The sequence below is a fragment of the Poromitra crassiceps genome, assembly GCF_964638095.1.
Source record: "Poromitra crassiceps genome assembly, chromosome: 23".
NCBI lineage: Eukaryota > Metazoa > Chordata > Actinopteri > Beryciformes > Melamphaidae > Poromitra > Poromitra crassiceps.
In genome coordinates this window covers 8,971,701-8,983,746 of record NC_139639.1, presented here as the reverse complement: position 1 = coordinate 8,983,746, position 12,046 = coordinate 8,971,701, and positions in this window count along the sequence as shown.

Sequence of the window (12,046 nt, the reverse complement as noted above, 5' to 3'; positions counted from 1 at the left end):
TGTTTTCGTTGTTACGGTTTACACTGCTGTTTTCAATATAATAAGTACAAATTCAAGTTCCCTTCTTTGTCTTTTGTTTTTGTTTTATAGGCTACAGTTATATCCCTTATTATAGTGTATAGAAGTCTTAAGTGAGTAGCATATATTATCTCATTATCTGAGCTTTGTGCTGATTCTGGAGGGATGTGAAAACTTCAAACTCAAAAAAGACAACCATAAGGCAGAACACAAAGGTCAAATGGAAAAGTCTTAATGGGCCTGAGAGGGTTTGATACGACCATCCTGTCTGTCACACTACCATCTTTACACATTTGTATTTGGGGGAAATTAATGAATTTGTCTCAGTACTGGAGGAAGTTCACATCTCAGACTATGATGACCTGCTGGATGCACTTGGCTGGACCCTGGACACGATACAGTCATCTGCAGCATGTAGCCAACAACTAAGGCCATATAAAGCAATATAAGATATGTGCTCCGATATGAGCAAACTCTAAGCTCCACCTCTACCAGTGTAAAGTTGATTTGATACCCAGACGTAGTCCTGCTTCAACCAGCTGGAGGCCACATTCAGAACACACAAACTCTGTTTGGACTCTCGACTGGCTGCGTTATTATTAGGGCTGGGTTAAAAAAATCAATATATCGATATTGAATCGGTATTCATGTGAAGGAACAAGTATCGATACATAAATCCCAGTATCGATCTTTTAAAATGCATTTTTTTTTAATAAACAGGCTATATTATAGGCTGTGTGTGGTAGTTAAAACATAGTTTCAAGTTGACTTTTATTTATGTTTGTAGTTGAAACAAAAACATAAATACTGTAGGCTACATAGGCACCATGAGCCAGATGTACAGACCTCAAATCTGTTTGCACTATAATGTTTGTGAACTGGAAATGTTCATGAGCTGTATTTAATTTTATTTTATTTTATTTACAAAGCATTTATACTTTATGAAACACTGCTTACAACATGCTGCTGTTCAATGATTCTGTTGTATAGTGGAAATCTAAATTTGTTTGGCTTCTCACAGAAGACTGTAAAGAAAGAGACAGAAGACTGTAAAGAAAGATAAGATGTTGAATGACTATGTTGGTCATGTTTAAATGAAAAAGAATTACATGATGTAACTGCTTGCTTTATGGTCAATTCTTAATGTAAATATTATTATTTTTTAATAATGCACCAGGTTAGAGGGTTCCTTGTACAATTTACAGCATTAGTTCTTTGAGAATCTTCCATTATCAAAGCAAAACTGGTATTGTAACTAAAATATCGATATTGAATCGTATCGTATTGGAAATCGTATCGACTTGGGACCTTGTGTATCGGAATCGTATCGTATCGGGAAGTCAGTGGCGATACCCAGCCCTAGTTATTGTCACTATCAGTGGCATGTTCACCCTGATAGCAGCCAGTAGATAAGAGTTTACTTCTGCCAATGCAGAACCACACAGGCCCAGTGGTGCTCATGAGGAGAAAATAACCACAATTCAACACTGAACTGATTCCCTGTTAGGGTCATTTGGCTGGTAGACCAGGATGGCTGCCATGGAATGTTTTGATCATATTGTCATGATAAGTATTGGTAAAAAAAAAACATTGAGTGTTCCAGCACCCATTGTGGTGAACAATCCAGTTCTGAGCCTCATACAATGTGAAACAATATCAATATCAAATATTCTATGACAACTGTATCAGGTGTATACGTGATTTTAACAATTCTGAATGGGATGGAGGCAGTGTAGGAAATCTTAAAAATATTTTGCGGGCAACTTTTGCCCCCACTGTCTAAAAACTGGGGGCATTTACTAAATGTTGGGGGCACTTTAAAAAAAATTAATTAGTGCATAAAGTTGCTAAAGCGTGTGAACAACACGTCTTTTTCTGGCAACCAGCTTACAGGTGTTGAGTGTGTGTTAGAGATGGAAATGGAAATTAAAATTAAATTATCAAACTATTGGGGTCAATTCTTTCCCCTGGATTATGGTTTTTAGGGGCATTATGAGATTATGAGATTTTTGCCCTTGCCCCTGCCAAATTCCTACACTGGGTGTAGGATGCTATGCATGCATTACAATTAACCAAAACAACCACTTATCATCTCTATTCACTGCTTATTGAAAACTGTCCCAACCCGTCTATGGTCCCAACCTGTATGGTTACTCACCATCTGGTGGTAGAAAAGTAGATTGCACTATAGCATTTCAAAGGCACATGCATTTTAAAGCAGATATATATTGATACGAGTATAAGGGTTAAATGTGCTGTTACAGTGTGACTTGCTTGGGTCCTCCAGGGGGAATGAACACGGGGCTCTCACTATGTCAGTCCACGTCTGCCCCCTGCTGGCTCTCCAGGCTGGAACACTTTCAGCTGCAGGGGAGAGCAGATCAGTCAGGTCAGCTGCTTGTGTTGCCAGTCTGAGTTTGACAGGGGTCAAATCTTACAGCTGACAGTTCCTCTGCCTGCCTGAAGAGCGCGCACAGATACCACATTTGAATGAAAAGAACTATGATGTCTGTGCCAAATTGATCCAAATTCAGATGGATGTTTTTTTTTAATTAAAATTAGACAGTAATTCTCCTTACTACAGACATGCTATGTAGTTTCAATATTTTCATCACTGAGCATCAAAACTGTAGCCTACTTTTCACTCCATGCGACTATGCCAAACTATTCACGCAGCCTAATATGGATTACAGCCATCTAAGTCATTATACATTTATCCCAACCAGACAAATCACAGAGTAAGATGAGTATTTTACTCAACATTTCTTATGTTTAGAATGTATTCTAGGAGTTAGCCTACTATAGGAGGGATCAGCCGAGCAGCATTTTGGTGGCAACGGCAATGGAACCCATATGAACCTGAGCTTTGGGAGGCTTGAGTGTCTGACTCTAGCCGGCTGACTCTGTTTACATAACTGCGACAGTTCACACAACTTTAACACGACGTGCATATAGCCTTTCACTTGTCATCGGCCTTTCGGTGCAGATCAGTCGAACACCTGTATCCAATTTCTAGTAGGCTATATTTGCTTTGTTTGGGTAGGCCTACGTTTTCTGCTTTAGATGCTATTATGGAGTGGAAAAAAGTGGGCTCATTTGAGTGTGAAGGCTCTAACAAACAATAGAAATAGCAAATCCCAAGATCATACATTTAACTTTCATTGGATGGTTGATTTGGTCTGTGTGTGCGTGTGCGTGTGCGTGTGCGTGTGTGTGTGTGGTACGGTGGTGCAGTGGTAAGCGATGTCGCCTCACAGCTCGAAGGTCCTGGGTTCGATTCTCACCTGGGACGCTGTGGGCGCTGGAGTTGTGACCCCCCCATATCTTCAGTGCCTACTGCCCAGGTGGGCTATCTCGTCGAAAGGGCCTTTCTGTGTGGAGTTTGCATGTACTCCCCAGGGGGTTCCTCGTACATAACCCCCCATTAAAAACATGCAGAAGATCGTCATCCGACCAGTGACGACAACATCGGAAGTTGGTCCAATGATGGTCCAATGATGGTCCCCGGGCGCTGGAAAGAAATAGCGACCACTGCTCCCGGCCTGCCCCCTGGAGGAAAGGGGGGAAAAAGGACAAGCCTGGATGGGTCAAATGCAGAGGACATATTTCACCGGCCACCGTCAGCATGAGTGTGTGTAGTGGCCGCATGCATGTGTTGTAGTGTGTTCGTGTGACAATAAAGACGGGCTGCCGTCTGAAATCGTGTTTAAATCGAGTCTGTGTTAGGATGACGTCATCATTCCTACTTTGATGTCGTCATTCCTACTATGATGTCATCGATCTCTGATGATGTCGCAAACGGTAGTGATGTCATAGCACAGGTGATGTCATGTTCGGATCTATAAAGGCCCGTTCCGGCAGGTCCTCTCCAGTGATTCATAAACTAAACTAAGATCACGTCAACCTCTGCAACCGTTCCCAACCTCGAACAAGTGCAGACCTAGCTATCAAGTTCCACAGCATTCCTACTCATCGAGACTTCAGTTACCTAGAGTGTCTTGGCCATCAACTACCCGAGAATAGATCCACATGTCTAACACCTTAAGCAAGGTTAACACCAATCCTGACAGTATGAATCACTCAGAACTGGATCTAGCGGATACATCTCCGCCAATCAGGGAGGCCTTTCGAATGATAATTGAGCTGTTTGCCAACCAGGAAAAAGCAATCCAGGCTCTGGCTTCCAAGGTCGATGATCGGTACGCCCTCCTGGTTAGCACAATCCAGAATCTGACTTCCATTGCCGAGGAGCGGCGCGCCCTCCTGGTTAACCGGCTAGATCGTCTCGACGGACTAAATCCTCCTGAGGGTGTCATTCCGCAGTCTTCCGCCCCTCCTGCCCCAGCCTCTGAGCGATCAGTCACCCCAACCCAAACACTGGAGGTTCCCAGTGCAGCCATGCCTCTTGCTCCCGCCGTGCCTGCTTCGCAGCAGCTGGTTGAGCCACAGCACGTGCCCCTGCTGGGTGCTGCTGAGTATGGAGACGATTTCCAGGAGAGGCTCGCAGGTTTCCTGCGGGCCGAGGGCATGACGGTGGAGGACTTCCGAAGGTCATCCCCTACTGCTCCCGTGCCTCCTATTCCTCCTACCCCAGCTTCCGAGCGCACTGTCGTTCCGGAGGTTTCCACCGCGGCCGTTACTGCTAGCCCTGCTTCTCGGCCGCCGCCAGCTCCTAAGCGCATATTCTGGGGGGGGAGTTCGCGTCATCCCAGAGCAGGGGCAGCCACATTTGAGTCCCAGCAGCCATCTGTACCGTGATCTGACCGGCAGGGTTCGCATCACACCAGAGGAGAGGCAGCGCCGTTTGGACACCCGGAGCTGCCTGTACTGTGGTCGAGCCGGGCATTACCTCTCCTCCTGCTCCCGGCGTCCAGTAAGTGGTCCCACCGCTCGCCGGCCCGTGGTACTCTCAGTGGATCAAGACTCTATGTGTCCAGCCCCGAAATCTGTACGGTTGGGCAGCGTTCCCTGCAGGACCCAGGAGTGGCAGTGTGTCTCCAAGAGGGTTAAGGAGTTGGAGAGGACTGTCGATCGTCTCATTGGGAAGTTCAATCGCTGCCTGCAGATCGGCTCCGTCCCCCCGCAGGGGGCCTCCGAGTCTGCTGGCCCTGAGGCACAACCTGTGGACCTTCCCCTCGCCGAGTCTGAACCCGTACCTCAGCAGCAGCCAATTCCTGTCCTTGACCCACACGTAGGTTCCAGCTTCATGCTGGGAGGTCCCCGTAGTGTCGTCAGCCCTCGGTCAAGAGCAAGAGCAAAGAAGAGGCGTTTAAAGGAGGAGACGGTGGGTGTCCTCCCCAAACTACAGGTCGGGAGGGCAGGCCTCGCTGAGTCAGATCCCCCTGTGGCTCTACCTTCGGAGACGGCGGCATTTGACCCTTTTGATGGTCTCCAGCCTCCCATGTTTGGATCGTGCCCCGGGGGATGGCCGGCTCCAGAGGATCCACCGGAGCCGGTAGAAGTTCTGTCTACGTATCGGTCTATCTATGGCTTCGATATCCAGTATTAGGGAGGAGCACCTCCACTGTCCTACACCCCCTTTGGGGTCTGACCACCTGCATCTAACCACCTGCTGAAGAGCACCTCACTCTCCTACACCCCCTTTGGGGTCTAACCACCTGCATCTAACCACCTGCTGAAGAGCACCTCCACTGTCTGGTCCCCCCTTTGGGGGTCTGGCCACCTGCGTCTGACCTCCTGCTGAGGAGCCCCTCCACCAGAACCTTAGGAACCACCTGCTGAAGAGCACCTCCACTGTCTGGTCCCCCCTTTGGGGGTCTGGCCACCTGCGTCTGACCTCCTGCTGAGGAGCCCCTCCACCAGAACCTTAGGATTTTGTGTTCTCCATATGCCGGCATTTGACCCTTTTGATGGTCTCCAGCCTCCCATGTTTGGATCGTGCCCCGGGGGATGGCCGGCTCCAGAGGATCCACCGGAGCCGGTAGAAGTTCTGTCTACGTATCGGTCTATCTATGGCTTCGATATCCAGTATTAGGGAGGAGCACCTCCACTGTCCTACACCCCCTTTGGGGTCTGACCACCTGCATCTAACCACCTGCTGAAGAGCACCTCACTCTCCTACACCCCCTTTGGGGTCTAACCACCTGCATCTAACCACCTGCTGAAGAGCACCTCCACTGTCTGGTCCCCCCTTTGGGGGTCTGGCCACCTGCGTCTGACCTCCTGCTGAGGAGCCCCTCCACCAGAACCTGCGGATTTTCTGTTCTCCATATGCCATCCTTGATGGCCTCATTGGACGCCAGGTGGCGTCCGTTGAGGGGAGGGTACTGTTAGGATGACGTCATCATTCCTACTTTGATGTCGTCATTCCTACTATGATGTCATCGATCTCTGATGATGTCGCAAGCGGTAGTGATGTCATAGCACAGGTGATGTCATGTTCGGATCTATAAAGGCCCGTTCCGGCAGGTCCTCTCCAGTGATTCATAAACTAAACTAAGATCACGTCAACCTCTGCAACCGTTCCCAACCTCGAACAAGTGCAGACCTAGCTATCAAGTTCCACAGCATTCCTACTCATCGAGACTTCAGTTACCGAGAGTGTCTTGGCCATCAACTACCCGCGAATAGATCCACATGTCTAACACCTTAAGCAAGGTTAACACCAATCCTGACAGTCTGTCCACCTCACTGAACTTTTTCCCTTCTCCTTCCTGCCTGTAGATGGCAGCAACACACTGCTCCTGCTTGATGGCACTACACTACACTTGACAACAATAACAACCGTCACAACCCACCTGAATATCCGGTTTACTTCCTGTATACATAGCTGAGAGCAGGCTGATATTCGGCTCATATTAAATGTTAACGTTAGGCCGTGTCTCCGACAGACACATTAACAAGGTAGCCTATTTCGGTCTTTATGTCTTGTAGTAGTTAGTAGTAGTTAGTAGTAGTTGTTGTTGTTGTTGATAGTTGCCATAACAACCACCCCTGTCGGAAAGACGTGCACACGCTGGGTAGGAAGCGTTGTCCCGTTGTTTTTTCGGATGATGGCGAAGGCTATGCGAAGGCATAACCCGCCCCTCTCTGCCTCTGATTGGCCTAGCGTCAAACTTCCATCCAAACACATTCGCTTGGCTATCCTGCATTACATCTCTTTCTACAGTCTGTGGTCAGACCGTCAGACTCAGTGGGTCAGACAGACATACAGCAGTTACGCTTGCTAGCCTGCATGAAAGACACCAGTGTGTTTATGTTTTTAATATAGTCATATCTATGGTTTATAACGCTGCCACTAATCAGAGGCAGAGAGGGCCAGGGGCGGGTTATGCCTTTGCCATCATCCGAAAAAAATATCGCTTCCGGTAAGCTAGCTAGCTAGCTAATGTTAGCTGCTGGTTGGTTGGCTAACTAGCGAATGTTAGCCGTTAGCTATTAACTCGTTAACTAGACAAACACAGACATGCAGAGCTCCAAAAACAGAGCAATTCGTGATTTTGTTACTGTAGTTTCTGCAGAGTAACGTCCATGTACCTTTATGGATTGCACGGGGTTGCTATTGCAAAGGGATCTGACGGATAGTGCAGTAACAGTCAGCAGCTATGATAGCACGAGCCATCGGGGGGAGGAAGTCCATATATGGTCCATCCAGTCATGGGGCACAGGACATTACGTCATCACAGGATAACGCGATTGGCTGGCTCAGATCTGTTCAAAGAGGAGAAGAGGAGAGGAGAGGAGGGGGGAGGGGGAGGATGGGAGAGGAGAGGGGGAGAGGGGGGGAGAAGAGGAGGGGAGAGGGCGAGAGGAGAGGAGGGCAGAGGGGAGGAGAGAGGGGGAGAGGAGAGGAGAGGAGGGGAGAAGAGGAGAGGAGGGGAGAGGAGAGGGGAAGGATGGGAGAGGAGAGAGGAGAGGAGAGGGGAGGAGAAGAGGAGAGGGGGAGAGGAGAGGAAGGGGGAGGATGGGAGAGGAGAGGGGGAGAGGAGGGGAGAGGGGAGGAGAAGAGGAGAGAGGGGGAGAGGAGAGGAGGGGAGAAGAGGAGGGGAGAGGAGAGGGGAAGGATGGGAGAGGAGAGGAGAGGAGGGGAGGAGAGGAGAAGAGGAGAGAGGGGGAGAGGAGAGGAGAGGGGAAGAGGAGAGGAGGGGAGAGGGCGTGGTTTTGCCAGAACCGCGGTGGGTTTCGTAATAACGCGTCCACCCCATGGATGTATTAGGTCCACCCCTCTCCTAGTCTCTTAAAACAGACTGTCTCATCTACATCCGGTGAATGCAGCGAGTCTGTACGTTACACCCCCAGAACATGCACAAGGAAGTTGGGAAAAAAACCTTCAGACAGGAAAGAAGTTCGACGGAATCCGACCAATCACGACACGTGTGTCCACGAAAAATGCGGCATATTGGATTCTGATTGGACTAATGAGCAGAAAACCCGCCTTTCTACTTCCCATTCTGGTTGGTGCATAATAGACCATTTTCACGGGCGGCCATTTTGTTTTGAAAAGGCAGAATAAACACAGGTGCAAGCAAAACACTAATGAGGGTTTCCAAATTCCAATCATGGAAGTTGGAAACCCTCATTCGTGTTTTGCTTGCACCTGTGTTTACCCTGCCTTTTCGACACAAAATGGCCCCCGTGAGAAGGGTCTATTCTCCCCCACTAAGTACAGACGGTATGGCGGAAGCATTTGAAAATTGCGGAAGCCAATCTCTGTTCTAAGAGACTACCCCTCTCCTCTCTTCCTCTCTCTCTCTCTCTCTCTCTCTCTCTCGCTCTCTCTCGCTCTTCCTCCCTCACCATAACTTTCTGTCGTGTGTCTCAGCCGATCGTCTCCACTCCAGTCTACTCCAGCTAAAGGTATTGTACCATCAGTAGGCAGTTTCCAGTCTATTTTACTTTCTTGACTCTATCAGCAGATCTCTGTTGTGGCTGCTGTTAGCATATTTAGACTAGAAAAAGAACGAGTCTGTGACTCAGCTGTTAAGGGTGTGGCTGTGTGATAACTTCAAAAACTCAACTCTCTTCTAAGGGGTTTCCAACATGTTGTGTGTTCATGTTCAAATGCAAATCTGCTAAAAGTAAAAAGTAGTAATTAGTTGTGTTGCTTTCTGCCTCCAGGTTTGATGGGAAGGTTTTCAGTTCCCTTTTTGACTCTCACTAGCAGCCAGTAACTGGAACAGAGATATTGTTATTTCCTGGATAAAACCAGAGTCATGTATATAGAAGAGTCGCGACATCTCCATTAACTCCAACTGACCAGTTTTTTACTCTCAAGAGTTCCAGGAAGTAAGGTTCAATCTGGATTAAGCAGCACTGTCGAGTTGCAGCAAAATGGACAGTTTGTGCTGTAGCCTACTTTGATTTTTTTATTTTTTATTTTATGAAATTGTAGCCTACATTATCAGCTTTATTTTAGCATTCAAAAGTAGCGTGAGACCCCTTCCTGGCTGTTCATTGGCTAATGAGTCGTGCATTTTGGTCCTCCGCTGACGCCACTCTCTCTCTAAATTGCTCTGGATAAAACCAGTCCACACACATCCTCTCTCTCTCTTTCTGTCTCTCCCTCCCTCCCTCACGCTCCCCCCCTCTCTCTGTCTGTCTCTCTCTCCCTCCCTCCCTCCGTCCCTCACACTCCCCCCCCCTCTCTCTCTCTCTCTGTCTGTCTCTCTCTCCCTCCCTCCCTCACACTTCCTCTCTCTCTCTGTCTCTCCCTCTTCCCCCCTCTCTCTCTGTCTGTCTCTCTCTCCCTCCCTCCCTCATGCTCCCCCCTCTCTCTCTCTCTCTCTCTCTCTCTCTGTCTGTCTCTCCCTCCCTCCCTCATGCTTCCCCACTCTCTCTCTGTCTTTTTCTCCCTCACGCTTCCTCTCTCTCTCTCTCTTTTTCTCCCTCCCTCACGCTTCTGCTCTCTCTCTCTTTCTCTCCCTCCCTCACGCTTCCTCTCTCTCTCTCTGTCTCTCTCTCCCTCCCTCCCTCATGCTCCCCCTCTCTCTCTCTCTCTCTCTCTCTCTCTCTCAAATTCAAATTCTAATTCGCTTTATTGGCATGAATGTCTCAAGTACAATATTGCCAAAGCATAAAGAACTGATCAAACAAAATAACATTAATAAAATACAAGTGATTACAGTTACAATACATACAGTAGTCACATTTCAACAGATCATATTGTAGCGGATCGTGTATCCGCCAAGGAACGGAGAGTTGTAGTTGGTACAGGTTCTTTATTTACAGGCTCCTTCAGCTCCTAGCAGCTAGCTTCCCAGCTAGCTCTACACACAACAACCGGTCTCGCTCACTCGCATAGCTTGACTGACATCCGGCCCCCGGCCGCTGGTCCTATATACCCCCTTCCCCCTAGGAACACACCCATACACATTAGTTCCTAGGTGCAATCTAGACACTCCTATTGCACATCACATTACAGGTAATACCTGGATTACCTGGAACGCTACATACTCCCCGCCCAACAATAATGTCGCTTCCACGCGACATGCACAAGTTGCACAACCCACACACCTATCCCCCTGTACCAAAACACAACACCCCACAACATTTTTCCATCACCACATAGTCTCTTATTTTTCAGCACACTTCTTTTCGCATTCCACCACCACCGTTTGCATTCCTTTTCATTCCTTCCTCTTTCCCCATTCCTCTAAATTCAACCCACATTTCACTTCTCTTTTTACACACATTTCAATTTAACTCAACCCCATTTACGTTGTCCCTATTTTCTTTACACTCATTTTCAATTCAACCCACATATCATTTCAGTTCAACATTTGACCCCAACATTTACCTTATTTCTCTTTTCTTCTTTACACATTCATTTAAACCACCATTTCCATCTCCCCCTTTTACAGCTTCTGTCCCACCTGAAGCACGCTAGTCCTTCTCCACCCCCAGTGGGGTTAGTCCTTCGCAAGGTGACTCTTTTCGGTCCCTTTTCTGTGCTCTACAGTCCTCACACGCACTGCAGTATCTCCGCACGTCCTCCTTTTGTTTGCCCCAGTAGTAAACTCTACGGATGTGGCTGAGTGTCTCTTCAGTCCCAAAATGACTGGATCCTGTGCCCACGTGCGCCACCCTCAGTGCCAATTCTCGCAGGCAACTAGGTACAACCCACTGGGTCCCGCTTTTCCCGTGCCCCTTTCTCACCAAAACCCCATCTCCCCTCAGATGCAGGTCCGAAAACATGTTCCACAGTCCCTTCGTGGCACCAGAACACAGGTGAATCTCCTCCACAGGGGGCCGGCGTCCGGCCACTACCCACGCGAACACCGGACCGATATCCGCGTCCTCCTTCTGTCTGCGTATCCACTCACCCACGTCGACATCCCAGATGACCCTGTCGTCGTCGTCCAGCTCTTGCACTCGCTCGTCCTCCCGTCCCGCTCCCCCAGGGGGCGGCGTGTTGAGGACAGCAGGGCGAACACCATCGGCGTCGATCTCCACCTCGGCTTTCTGCAGTGCAGCCGTGGGGGGTGTGTAGCGGCTTGGTTGGGCCGTCTCCTCCGGCCTTGACCCCTCTCGCTCCCCCGGGGACACGAGCGCCGCTCCCCCGACTGTAACAGCATTGCAGGTGATGTCTCTCCCTTCCTTCTGGCTGTTCAACACAATCCCCATTATCCTGATGGTCTCGTCGCTGATGGTGATCTCCCCCACTACTGGCTGGTATGCAGAGCAGCTAGCCTGGGCCGGCTCAACCGTCACTCTCCTGCCCAGAACAATCGGCTCTGTACTGCCCCGTTGCTCCGCTGCTTGTAGCTCAGGCTGCTCCACTGCTCCGCTACTCCGCTGCTCCTCTGCCTGTTGCTCCGGCTGCTCCCCCGGCTGTGTGTCTCTTCCAGCGCCCACACCCTTAGTGCAGTCTCTGGCTAAATGTTCAGGCGACTGGCAAGTCCAACAAAGCCTCACCTGTCCGCCGCCTGCACGTCTCTCCTCTCTCGCTGTCTTCCAGTCCCCGACAGCTTCTCGACACTCTCTAGCTAGATGTCCGATCGCTCCGCATGCCCAGCAGGCTCCCTGCTGTCCATGTCGTTGTCCCGCATACCCGGTCCGTCTCCCGGGA